Here is a 13,875-nt window from a genome sequence, read left to right on the forward strand (position 1 = left end):
ATGTAAAGCATCCTGCTTGCATGTATTCAGTTCTGAATAGAATCTCTAATTCAGCCAGTCTCTGACTGAACAGGACTGAGCAAGTGATTTGGAATTTCAGCATCAGCTTCTGGCTAGTAAACAGCATTTTCAACGCAAAGATCAAAGGCCACAGTTCACAGGAAAGGAATAACCAGCAGCCTGTTCGTAAGGCTTGCTGTGGCATCATCACGAAGGGCTGTAGGTGGGCCGCACCACCAGCTGCACCAGAGCAACACATATCATGATGTTATAATGGCATGCATCATTCAGAGTAGTATTGAAATTGGTAGGATAGGAGGAGACCAAAATTTCATCTAGATCAGTATCCTGTTTCTCACTGTGCAAGGGCATCACAAAACCTGTGATTGCTGGGTCTTGTGGAGAGCTGTGAAAAGCATTTTGCAGGTTGTGCATTTACCTGGATGATTTGATTTCACACAGTGAGCACACTGACATCCATGTGACATCCAGATGACTGACAAATGGGCAGCCACACCCACCAGTTGGATTTGGCCTATGAGGGACATAATGATCTGGCCCACCAGCCATATCCATTTCCCCACACTTGCTGTAGCCCAATCATATGTACAGGTATACATGTCCTGTCCATGAGGCATACCCCAGGTAGAATAGCAGCCTTGATAGGCATTTTTTTATCAAGTAGGATGGAGACAGGGACCCCACAGTATTCCCTCAGTTCTTATTAAAGCACCCTTTTGACTTGTCTTCCTTTAGCTTGCATCCAAAAAGGGCTCTTTTCCATCTCCAGTTTTTTCAACCCCTATCCATTCTCAGCCAGCATTTTTTTTCCTAGCAAAATAGCTCAATTTTCTAATTTTGGGTTCAATTTTAACTGACAGTTCTGTGACAGATCTATTGCAACATTTGCTGGACAAGTTTTTCCATACTCAAATTCAATGTAGACAAATTTTGCCGTGGTCTCCTAATATTGTGCATTTTGTTTGAGTAACTTTATCCCGTGTTAGCTGGGTTTTTTAAAACAAAACAAAACACATATCTACAAAAGAACAGCAATTAAGCATGTTTCTTGTTTAGTGATGCCATCCCTAGTTATTGCTTCTATGAGGCAAAGAGGGTCAGAGCAGAGCCTAATGTGTCCCTGACCTGTCCAGGGGGACAAAACAGAAGAGCTTTTGTTTTATTTGTTTATACAGTGACTCACTCTGTAGTAACTGGGTTAAAGTCCACTTAGAAATGAAGAGAACAAAAGGCGTCCTGTTAGTACTGGACATTTGCCTCTTAAGATATCATAGAAAGGATCTTTTTTAATACTGCAGCAGGATGCAGGAAGCCACAAGCTTATGGGAACATAGCAGCACTTTGGAAAGGAAAACACAGCCTCAGACTTTCATCTGCAGATTTCTCCCTTCATTTTTCCTTTAGCTTCTTTACCGCCTGCTGGAGCTGAAAGAATCAGAGATCCAAATTTCCATACATCACAGGCTCCTGAAGAGAAAGGAAAAACATTGGAGGGCTTGGGTCCTTGGTTGCTGCAAGCCCCAGAGACAGAGGGGGAACATTGCTTTATGCAACCTCTTGGATTCTTCTGTGCAGAGAACTGTATTTTCATTATTGTGTTATCTGATCTCTAAATCCCCAAACCCCCTACCAGACAGAAAATTCATCAGTACTGAATGTCACAGTCCCAGAACAAAAATATAGGATATTAAGTGGTATTACTGTGTATGCCATTTGCTTGCACATCCTACAATGCTTTCTAAACTATAAAACTGCACAAACCCTGTAGATGGAAATAGCTCTAGAAAGGGTGGTAGTTACTGAACTTCCTTTTTTCATTGTCTTCCTTCAAGAAGCTTGAGTGGCCCACTGTGGTCCATTCATAGTGATGCAGAATGCTCAATGAACTGTTTCCCACCAGAGCTTCCTACTCCACCTTTTTAGACCTCAGGAAGGAGAGGGAGATTCCCTCTAGCTCATTGGATAAGGCATTTTGGAGAAGCTTTAAGTTGGCCCACGCCCATCTCGGCTCCCGATGCCTGTGTTGTAATTTTTGGCTACCTAAATTGTCCAACTGCTAAGTTTCATATAACTCCAAAATTCTGCCTTACAACTAGTGAGTACACATGTGGGCGAAGGCTTGTGGGTTTTTATAATATTACCCTGAACCATGCCTTTTACTTTTATTTTCCTTGAGAGAGAAGGAGTAGGATTTAGGAGTGTTATGCAAAAAGGCCGGAAATTCTGTCTGCCTTGGAGGGTAGGTTTGATCTTGTGTTAGAAATTGGTGCGTTTTTGGAAATCGTCCTACATAAATCCTTGGGTTTGGAGACGTGATATTTGATAAGTGTAAATCCAGCAAAAATAGTTTTGAGGTAGGGGTTTTGGGGGGGTTTTTTTTTAAGGGTGGAGTGAATTTTTCACATCTGTTCAGTGCTGAAGGTGACCAGCTCTTGCTTGTAACAGCAACTGCCAATGTCTGTCCAGGGCCAGCATTTTTCCCTGACCCCAGTTTACAGCTTCCCACATGAGCATGCTGCGCCCAGGCTACTCTTGCCAAAGAAAGCAAGAGCTCCTGTAGCATTAGAGCCTCAGTTCTCCATTGAAACTGGAGAGCATATGAAACTCATTCAAGCACAGGGTGAGTGTTGCTTTGACCTGGCTTTCAAACCACCATCACCAACCTCTCTCTTATGTAAAAAAGAAAAAGAAAAAAGCTAACATTCAGTATTTTTGTAATAATTCCATTGTTTTGTCATCTCAAAATAGCTACGACTTAGATGGAAGGAAGTCAGAATATTGCTATACAAAACAAACCAGAGTTAGCAAACCATCAATCACATGCCACTCTTAAGTAAATTAGCATGCACATATATGCAGTCCTTAATGACCCCACAATAACAAACCAAGGCCTCTACAGGGAAAGGGAGGCAAATGCACATTCATAGAATAGTAACCATCAAAGAAAGTGTGGGGATAGAAAAAGCAAAGCAATGGGGCAACAGACAGCACTGTGTTATATTTCAGATAGGTCCAATTAAATTTTTGCTTGAGTTCCCTAATTAAAACTTGAATAGCATTCAGAAGAACTTTCTGTAGATGCTGAGAATGTGGCAGATATAAGGCTCAAGTTACCTTTGCATGAGGATTTATTTTGCTGCCAAGTATCTCTCTGTGTTTAATTATATGATTGAACTGGACCAACTAGACTGCTTAGAGGTTTTATAACAGACAATATATAAATTTTGTTAAATAAAAAGAAGAGTGAACACAAACATTGGTTTGTTTGCTTTTCCACCCTTCTAAATACTTTAATACCAATAGTGCAATATCCCAATGCAAAAGGAATAGCTAAGTGGTGTTGTTATTGTTGTTACTGTTGCTACTGTTTTTCTTAATGGTTTTTATTTTATTCTGCCTCTGCCTTATTACTGTTTTTATTAATGGTTGTGGTAGGTGTTTTTACAGAACAATAAAACAGGGGGTTAAGGGGCAGAGAGGGAGTAAGGTGTGGATCCCAGAATCTTAATGGGCTGTTTCACACATAATACTAACTCACGGTTTAGCACTATTCAGAGAATCCTCAGTGAGCCTGATCAGAGTGTTGCACACTATTCTCCTGCACTGCTGGAAGCAGAACTTTCATAATTATGGTATTTTCAGTCCTGAATATTTGTTTAGTTCTACATACAAATCGGGAATCCCAGTTTAAAACAAACTGTGAAAAGTTGGCTTCATGGTTCACGGTTTGAAGTTGGTTTATTATGAAATTCTTTAGACTTTGTTTCAAATTGGGATTTCTGGTTTCTTTGTAAGGCTAAGATGAGATGAATTGAAATTTAAGTAATCTTGGCGGGTCACCTAATTCCTGATGCACAGGAGGAAGAAAACGCACACAGACCCAGCACCTTTGCTCAGGCTTGCTGAGGCTCATCCTCATAGCACTAAACCATGCTGGGGTCAACAGCATGTGCCGGCTGCGGCTGATGGGATTTGTAATCCAAAACATATGGAGGGCACCAGGTTGGGGAAGTTTGGTATAGATGCTGAAAACATACTCACTGATATCCATTCCTGATTGGGATATACTCATGAGAGAGAGAGAGAGAGAGAGAGAGAGAGAGAGAGAGAGAGAGAGAGAGAGAGGGAGAGAAAAAAACAGTGGTGAATGCCAGAAGAGATACCTCTCCAATCTCCCTTTGTCAGTCTAATATACTGTAAGCTACTGGCAGGGTAGGGAGTGGGGAGAGATAGTGAATACAGTGGTACCTTGGTTTACGAACTTAATCCGTTCCGGAAGTCCATTCTTAAACCGAAACCATTCTTAAACCGAGGCACGCTTTTCCTAATGAGGCCTCCCGCCATTGGTGCCCTTCCACCGTTCGGCTTCCATTCTTAGACTGAGGTAAAGTTGGCAAACCGGGACACTACGTCCAGTTTTGTGGAGTTTGTAAACCGAATTGTTCGTAAACAGAGCTGTTCTTAAACCGAGGTGCCACTGTATATAAAATAGGTCAACTTGGGAGTAAACTTTGTTAATTGGTCACATAGGGTTCTGATCATCTGGAGAAGCCCTCAGAGTTTACAACTCTAGAAGGCCTTGGGCTTCAGTGAACAAGCCAGGTACAACCTCTTAGAAGACTGACTCTTCCTATTTACATGAGTGGTGGGAGAAAGAGAGAGCTAGGTCAGAAAGATTTGCTTGTACTATGACTTTGTTTTCTGCATCGGGCCATACCATCATGAGGCAGGTTCATGGAGCGTAACACCCTTTGAGGAATTAAATCTGCTTTTCCTCTAGTGCCATGGATGTGATACTGCCTTACAAACAATGGATTCAGGAATAGAATGAGGGAACAATGGCAAAGCTCATTCTCCACTATTCCCTGGACTGTGAGGAGCACTGATCAGCTGCCGGTTCTCCAGCGTGTAACCTGAGCCCCTCACTCAGGACTGTTAGAAGCATATGTAGCTTGTTCAAGGCTAAGAGGGCAGGAGGCCAGATATAGAATGCACTAATGGAGGTGACAGGAGACTGGAGTTTACAGCCAAGGTCAGCAGTGCTGGAACAGCCTGTCTTCAGCTGGGGCCATTAAATGGCTCAGATTTGTTCAAATTTGCTGTTTCCTTCCTAGCTGAAAAGAATAGTAGAGAAGAAACAGAATTCAATCTTAATATTTTTCTTTTAATTGTTTAATAATAATAATAGTAATAATAATTTATTTATACCCCGCCCATCTGGCTGTTGACTTTAAAACCTCAGAAACTCTCGCCTAAGTGATGCTTCAGACCATGAACAATACACAATAAACAGTTGGAATCTGGGCACTGCTTGTGAGGAAATGAGTGCAGATCTTGCACTGACATGTTAATCTTATTTATGTCCAGGCTGCCTCACAAAGCAGTACACCACTTTGTTTATTCCACTGGCTTGAAAGCTTCAAAATGTGGCAACTCTTTTGTGGCCTTCCTCTGTCTGTCTGTCTCTCTGTGTGTGTCCATTTGCCTTTCTCCAAACTCTTGTTTTCTCCTAGGAATTGTGTTCAGGGAAAATGTGTGTAGATTTGTGGGAAGGGAAGGCCTTAAACATACATGTCAAGAAGGATTCTTAAGCATGTATCCAGAGGTGAGGCCAGAGGGGGAAAGTGCATGGATCAGTGCATGTGACTCTTAACATTGTACAGAAGGTTATATTCCAGCAAAGTGAAAGGTTACCACACCCAGGTCTTTCTTTTCTCCATCCTGACAAGCGAGAGGCAGTATCACAATTTAGGAGCACATTCCAGCCACAAACACACTCAAGGAGGGCGTGGAGCAAGGCTTGGCTGGTGGAAGTCTCATGGACAAGGTAAAAAGTCCTGGGGGTTCTCCACCCTTAATGTCTCTAATAGGGAAAAAAATCAACTTCAATGAATCGTGTTTCTGCTGTCACAGGACTCAGCAATACTGCAGCCTTCTCATGGATAAAACCATGGATTCTGCCATATAATATCATCATGGTGTGAGGAAGGTTACAGGGCATCCCTTTGCTTCTGTAGTTATGCAGAATGGGACTTCTTGGCAACTTACAGCGGCACAGGAAGAAACCGCTTGGTGTCCTCATGGCAGTGCAGAACGCTTCCTCTGTTCATGTAAAATAGAACTCTGCCAAAGTGGTTTGAGCCAAAGTCAGTAACAGTTTATGACTTCAGCCCCCAGCTCAGAGGATGTACATGCTTTTTTTAAATAAAAAAAATTACACAAATTGACACAACAAATAGTCCTAAACACAGGAGAAGGTAAAATGCTTTGGCCTAATTTCAACAGAAAGCACATCCATCATTCTGAGCTGTAAGTAAAAATACAGATATGATTTTTTGGGAGGGGAGTAATAAAAGACTTGGAACTCCCTTTGCTTTCATGCAGGAATTGGTTTGCAGGCAGCAGTTAGCTCTGGTGCTTCTCTCCTAACCTACATGTGCTTTGGACCCCATGCCTACAGCCAGCATGCCTCTTGATCCTGCTCTCCAGCATGTTAGTTTTAGCTCTGCAAGTTGAAAGGAAGAACACTTTGATTTAAAAAAACCCGTGCCTGGCGTGCTCTGGTCCATGGGGTCACGAAGAGTCGGACACGACTAAATGACTAAACAACAACAACAGATTGAGCAAGGAGATACTCTCACATAGTCTGTGTTATATTGCATTTATTCTATCTATAGCTAGAATGCTGTTCTCATAGTTCCCATTTTAGGATCGCTTCATCTATACCAGGAAGTTGCGAGTTTTGTAATACTAGGTGGTGATTTGAGACCAAAGATACCACCATAAGATGAAGTGTAATCATCTTGTCTTTTTTTCTTTTCTTTTTCTACCTCCCCTTTGTGGCTCTATTGCTTTGCCTTCAATAAAATCCTAGGTATGAGCGTTCCAAGATCTGGATAAGCAGCAGAACCAAATTAATAAATTTGTACCTCATTCTTGTGAAATAATTACCTCAGGTTAATTCAGATAGCTTGAAACTTTAAAATTTCAGGCCCTGACCTTAGCCCTGTTCTAGAAAATCGGTTGAGCCATGATTTGAGATTCCAGTGCAAACCTCTTTTTTAAAAAAGCCTCATCTTGTACCCACTCTTGTCCAAAAAAATACATGCTAAGGTGCTAGTAGGCACTGTCTGTCTGTCTGTCTGTCTGTCTGTCTGTCTGTCTGTCTGTCTGTCTGTCTCTCACACACACACACACAACCCCAAAATATAGAGCTCTAATAACCCTGTGACCAAACTTAGCAACTGCCTTGTTTTGCTTTCAGTATTTCTTGTTTTGCAGCAGTTCCTATATTTTGGTAAACATGCTTTATTTTAGAATATCAGTTTTTTATTTTAAAAAATAAGAAAGAAAAGTAATAAATTTAAAAAGGTATCCAGCTGACCTCTTACATCTTACTGCTTTGTTCTATTATAATGTATGTAGTGTTTGTATAGTATTAATAGTATCTAAAGTGCTAGGTAAAGTTGCCTCAAAGTAAACTGTTTTCCACTGATTTTTTTACCTAGCACAAATAACATCAAAGTAGAAACTGAAAAAAGTACTTTAAAGGTAACTAAAGGGAGATATTTTTTTTTTAGTTAATCCCCAACAACCTGTAGAATCTTGAGAAAATGTTGCACACTTGCTTTTTTTTTTTTTGCTACCCTAACTCGGAGAAGGTACATTTAAAAAAACCAACAACAGCCAGTGAGCTCAGCTTTGGGCCCCCTCAACTCAATATTACAGGTCAAAGAAAACCATCTTATGTCGAGATACACAGGCAGATGCAAAATGCCACGCCAGGGACATGCTTCTTGACAAGATATAATACACAGTATGTATTTTTGTCAGAAAGCAAGATGGGCACCTTCATGCAACACATTAGCATTCACATCCAGACTGGCAGAATCACTAATGCGAATTATCCTGCATCTTGGAACAATGTTGAGATGTGGATTCACCCTCTCTTTTATCTAACATAACTCTCTTCCCCCACCCGGCAGACTTCAGCAAACATAGGGTTAAAGATCCTCTCCTCTGCCACTTTGGCTTGGCGCCCAGAGTATTGATTACGCCCCTCAACAATAGCAAGTCATTAGGAGATATTTTCTTATTTGGTCTCACAATTGCCCCTGACACTAAAGCCACTGCCGAGGGGCCTTGTCTTGGAGAAAGCGCAGCAGGAATAATCCAGCAGGTCAGGAGGAGGGGTCAGAGGCCAGAGGCCAGGACAGGTCAATGCTAGGCACCCAAAGCTCCAAGCCAGTGGAGCAGGTGAAAGGTCCTTTTTGGTTTCACACTAGCCATCCTTTTGGAAACTTAAGATCCACTTTGGGAGATTCAGTGAGTTGGCTCACAATAAGCTGGAGTAAAGGACAGGAGATGACATATGTCCCATAGTTTTTCACCCAGAAGAAAAGTAGAAAACTGGAAAGGGGAAGAAGGGCAAATCTGAAATATGTCACTGCTTGGGCTTTTCTATGCCAAACATAGCAGAAGAGGAGACCCAGATAGCTTACCCTGCAGCGACAGCCAGTTGCATGTGACTTGGGCTGAGGCTGCCTTCCTATAATCAATCAACAGATTTCCCCCCTTTTTTCCCTACGCTAAAGGAAAATGTCTACACCAGGCATTCCCAAACTTCGGCCCTCCAGATGTTTTGGACTACAATTCCCAACCTCCCCGAGCACTGGTCCTGTTAGCTAGGGATCATGGGAGTTGTAGGCCAAAACATCTGGAGGGGCGCAGTTTGGGGATGCCTGGTCTAGACAGTAACAATAACAACTGGGCCTTGTATGTTTTCAGGGAATGCCTGTAGAAATTCTTATAAATAAATTTGGGAACCAACGTCCAGGAATGCCTCCTCCACAGAAAACTGTTTTTGCACAACTTACATTCATTTCAGCAAGGTGTGCATAGAAGACTGGACATATTGCATCCAGCTGAGTCTTGCTCTTTAAGTGCAGTGCAGTGCGCTTACCTTATAGTAATAGTTCATTAATAAATATAGTACACTTCTGAAAAACAGGCCATTTCAAAAAGAAGATTTAGAAAAAATAAGGCTTTTTAAAGACTCTCTGAGGCGTTGCTGAGCAGAACACAAACAGGATGGATTGTAAAATTGGCATTTAAGTTAGCTTCTCAGTTGATTTTTAGGAGGACAGCAAATGTCTGAAAACTAAAGCAGTTGTTTCCATCAGATGTGACAAACTCTGTTCCTTCTCTTTCCCCCAGTGCAGCAGTCCCTGGATCTGCCAGCTGGAGGAGTGAGAGGTTAGGCCCAAAGGACAGGATAAGTGTACACATTCATATCTATGTGCTGAGATCTAGTCTGGCCCTATTTGATTCAAATATACTGCACTCTGAATTTCAAATGAAAAAATGCCAGCTCCTATGGTAATTTTTAGAATTGACTGGTTTCACTACACTTTTGAATTCTTAGATCCTCTTTTCAGCACTACTGTAAGATTTTAGGCACTTTTCATAATTACAGTATTCTATCTGTTTCAACAGGCCCAGGTGGCGCTGTGGGTTAAACCACTGAGCCTAGGGCTTGCTGATCAGAAGGTCGGCGGTTCGAATCCCTGGGACGGGGTGAGCTCCCGTTGCTTGGTCCCAGCTTCTGCCAACCTAGCAGTTCGAAAGCACATCAAAATGCAAGTAGATAAATAGGAACCGCTACAGCGGGAAGGTAAACGGCGTTTCCGTGTGCTGCTTTGGTTTGCCAGAAGCAGCTTTGTCATGCTGGCCTCATGACCTGGAAGCTGTATGTCGGCTCCCTCGGCCAATAATGCGAGATGAGCGCGCAACCCCAGAGTCGGTCACGACTGGACCTAATGGTCAGGGGTCCCTTTACCTTTACCTTATCTGTTTCAACATACAGTCATACCTCTCGTTATGTTCGCTGCGGCTTGCGTACAACACGGGTTATGAACACGCTGAACCCATAAGTGCCGGAACGGGTTGCTTCCGGGTTCGATGATCGTGCATGCACAGATGCGCCGAATTACGTCATGCACAGAAGCGCCGAATCGCGCAGCGAGCATGTGCAGATTCGTCGCTTCAGGTTGCATACTGCTCTGGTTGCGGAGGTACCACTGTATATATTATGTGAGGCTCAGTAACAGAATCCTCTACTGAAAGATTAGAGGCACAGTCAGTGCTTCCAGATATCAGTTTCTCCAGCAACCACAGTTCCAACACAAGTGTTGGACAGGAACAGGAAGTACCTCAAAGAAAGAAACTTCCTGACATAGGGGTTGGACATGCTGTTGTGTCCTGTTTGACACTACTGCTGTCATGTCATCTGTGCAGCTTCTCCTGTTTAATCTATTGGGCCAGCAGCAATTGTCATGAGGACCAGCAAAATCCCCACATGGCTTTTAGGGTAATGATTCAGTGCATCTGGGGCTTGGAAACACATCTGTCTGAAAGCTGCAGCAGCTAGTGGGTATGCTGACCAGTGGATTTGCTGACAGATCAGATCCTGTCTTATTTCTCTAGTAAATTATAATTACAATTCAGTACAATGAGGCTACAATATTTCATTAAGTAATCTGTGAACCCTTAATTGCTCTTGATGAGGGAAAATGGTTGGACCAGTCTTGATGCACATCACTCCAAGCAAACTTTGTCTGATCAAAATTACAGACCAATAGATTGAGCCGTGATTTGATATTCCAAAGCAAACCTCTTTTTAAATATGTATGTCTCCTTTTGACCCACTGTTATTCAAAAATATACATGCTAATGTGCTGGTAGACACATTCTCTCTCTCTCTCTCTCTCTCTCTCTCTCTCTCTCACACACACACACACACACACACACACACACACACACACACAACGAAGACCTGATGGCTTGTTCACACAGTACATTTTTCATAAAGCTACAGCTGGCAGCAATTGCTGACTATTATATATTTGACCTGCCATTTTTTACCTACATTTCCCCATCAAATGCATTTCAGAATATAGCAGGAACGGAAATCAGTATTCATAGAGTCTTGGTACCTACCTGTACAAAACTTGCTTCTCCCTTCCTTCTAAATCTAAGCCATTGCAGCTCCCCAGTCTTCTGCTTTAGGCTGCTCAGAAAGGGAATGTTCAAGGTACTTTCTGCTTGCTGATTCAAAACCTGCCTCCTGTTATATTTCTGGAGAGAAGAAAAAGTAGCATGCGTCTTTTTAAAGCAACACTTTTATTTTAATTGAAACATTCTACAAAATCTGTGGAGGTGGGCATGGCAAAATTTAAGCTAGGAAATATGTAACCAACACCATTTCTCCTTCTGGTCTGACTTGTCACAAAACCCTAAAACCATTCCTCTAAAATAACTGTAGATTTCACTATTGTGTTACCGTCTCTTGCACTCAGCTGTCTTTGCCAGTATGAGTTCTGGAGACAAACTCAGGCGCAGGAAATACTCCCCTATGTTCCCAGCTAAGTTGTTTGACATAGGAGGCAACTGGGTGCTTTCTTGAGGCACAAAAGTGAACAGCCCAGAGAAGTGGGCTCCCAGAATCCTCCTCTGTTCTCCTAGAATCATCACACCCACACTTCCCTTTATCTCCTGTTCTGCTTCCTCCTCTAATCATTCTGTGGCTGCTTGTTTTCTACCTCCCTCAGACATGGCATTGTGACTCAGAATTGCTGCAGGCACGCCATAAATAGGCTTGTTGGGGAGGGGGGAGCAAGTGATCAGAAAGCACACTTCTCCATCTTGCCATTTGAACTTCAGCTTCTCCCACAATACAGAAGAACACAATACAGAAAGAACTTCTATAGATCATAACTTAAGATGTATGGTGGAAGCCTCTCTTTTGCTACAAGTAAAAAAGGCAAAGGACCTCTGGACAGTTAAGTCCAGTCAAAGGCGACTATGGGGTGTGGCGCTCATCCCGTTGCAGGCCAAGGGAGAATCTGGAGAGCTGGTATTGAATGTGGCCTTTCAATCCATACACTCACAGAAAATATAAACTTCTGTCACACTGTACTTACTGTGTTTGCACATTTTCTTTGTTGCAGAGATTCATTCCACATGGCAAAAACCACCAATTTAAAGCACCTCTAGTTATGGCCCTGTCTGAGAGTAAGATTTCCATCAAGAGTTCTAGCTAATGAAATTAAGCAGCCTTTTAAAAGTTATTGTTTACTTTTTTATTTTTTATTTTTACTATTTTTTGCTATTGAAGTTTAAATTCAAGGTCCCCTTCATTTAATGTACTTGGATTCACTTAAAGCAGTAAGATGGGGAAATTCCATTCTGGCTGTGTGGGTATTTAGCAAGCCCTTATTGCCACAGGACATCAGTTATCTCTCTAAAGTTTTTAAAAATAGAATTATCAGCAACAATCTCTCTTTTTCTTCCTTCCCCTGCAGGGGGTCAGTTCAGTGGGTTCTTTTCCTCTGTGGCGTCTATGAAGAGCTGTGATTGGGTGTAATTTACATTGCTTATCAGAAAATGAGAAGTGATGTGTGTAAGCAGCTGTTATTTTTTTCAGTTTGTACATGCAGGGCTAGTATTTTGTGCTCCCTCTGCTGGCTTTGTTGAGTAACAAATGGATTCACATAGCTGTGCATGCTAGTGTTTTGCTGATGAGCAACTTTTGCTGATGTTTTGGCAAGATCAGGTGTTGCATAAGCTGTTGATATTACATATATTAATTGCCGCTCAAATTGAAACATTGGGGTGGAGGAATCAATGTTTGCCAGATGGAAAGTAATTTAGAAAATGTAGTATTCCCATGCTAATGCCGTCATAAGCTCAGTGAAGTAGGAAAACATGAAACAATAGTGGTGGCGTTCTGTTGTGTGTGTGTGTGTGTGTGTGTGTGTGTGTGTGTGTGTGTGATGTTATTCATACTATGGTACCTGGCATTCAAAATCAAGACTCCAGGAGCTGCTATTCTCCCTTCAGATTTCTTTCTCTCCAACTAATACTGTTTAAGGAGTTTCTTATTCTTAATTTGCCAGTGCTAACCTTCAGCAATCAGTATGGTTGCTTTCTTTTCTTCAGATGTGCTTCTCTTTTCAGGGAACTAACACAATCTTCTTAAGAGCAGCTTGAAGCAGGACAGAGCTGTGCTATGAGGAGAACACAAAGTGATTCCTAGTTTGCTTCAGTCCCGCCAGTGGTGCAGTAATAGCTCTTAGGATTGCTATCCTCATGGCTCCCCCCTGGCCTTACTGAGAAGCAGAGGAGGAGGATGTCCCCCTGCAGCCTTTTGGGGCAACATCCTGTAAGTTACTTTGCTTAGGGCAGGGTCTGCACATTGCTGAGACATTGTGGCAGAGCTGGATAGCCCCAACGAAAGCAAATAGGTAAGATGAAATTGGCTGGCTGGCTGAGGGGCCTGCAAAGCCCACCATCGGCTGGTAGCCCATTTGTCCCCTTTACCCTCCCTGTTGATGTATCTGGTGGGTGTCACTGGCACAGCTAGGCTTGGGGGGCAGGGGTCAAATTCTGCCTGCTGAGAATTTTCTCAAGATAACACGAAACCATGGATTCTGTGGATACTGGTGAGGATTATTCTAGTGTTTGAATTCGGCCTCACGTTTGTGTGAATCTAGGTTGGTTATTAAGCAGCAGATCAGCTTCATGATTATCTAGATGTCCTCTTATTTTCAGTCAGAGTCGAAGTCAGTTGCAGAGAAGCAGATGGAGAAGAAATTAAGAGGTACATGCAAGGGCAAAAGGAGGGAGGAGGGTGTTTTTTTCATGCATGCAAGCATATGATTTTTCCATATGGATGCTTATGGGGTTTTTTTCTCTCTGCAAAGAAATAGACTCTTGTCTATTTAAAAAGCAAACATTCCCTTGTGATGACCCTCTAAGGATCTCACAGCTAATATAGTTTTATAAACAGTTTGT

The 13,875-nt window shown here is 42.3% G+C and overlaps 1 protein-coding gene and 1 long non-coding RNA gene across 6 annotated transcripts in view; one reads left to right on the plus strand and one right to left on the minus strand.

The window, feature by feature from the left end:
• RAD51B (RAD51 paralog B) overlaps window positions 1-13,875 on the plus strand; it is a 305,174-nt gene that overhangs the window by 230,580 nt on the left and 60,719 nt on the right. The gene's annotated exons all lie outside the window — the stretch shown is intronic.
• LOC148687656 (uncharacterized) lies at window positions 5,004-11,796 on the minus strand. Its single transcript, XR_015950041.1, has 4 exons — window positions 11,363-11,796; window positions 11,020-11,157; window positions 5,721-5,884; window positions 5,004-5,135 (listed from the first exon to the last, which is right to left on the minus strand). It is a non-coding gene; the product is annotated as an uncharacterized LOC148687656 (long non-coding RNA).

The sequence above is a fragment of the Zootoca vivipara genome, chromosome 1 (assembly GCF_965207765.1).
Source record: "Zootoca vivipara chromosome 1, rZooViv2.hap1.1, whole genome shotgun sequence".
NCBI classification, from domain to species: Eukaryota; Metazoa; Chordata; class Lepidosauria; order Squamata; family Lacertidae; genus Zootoca; species Zootoca vivipara.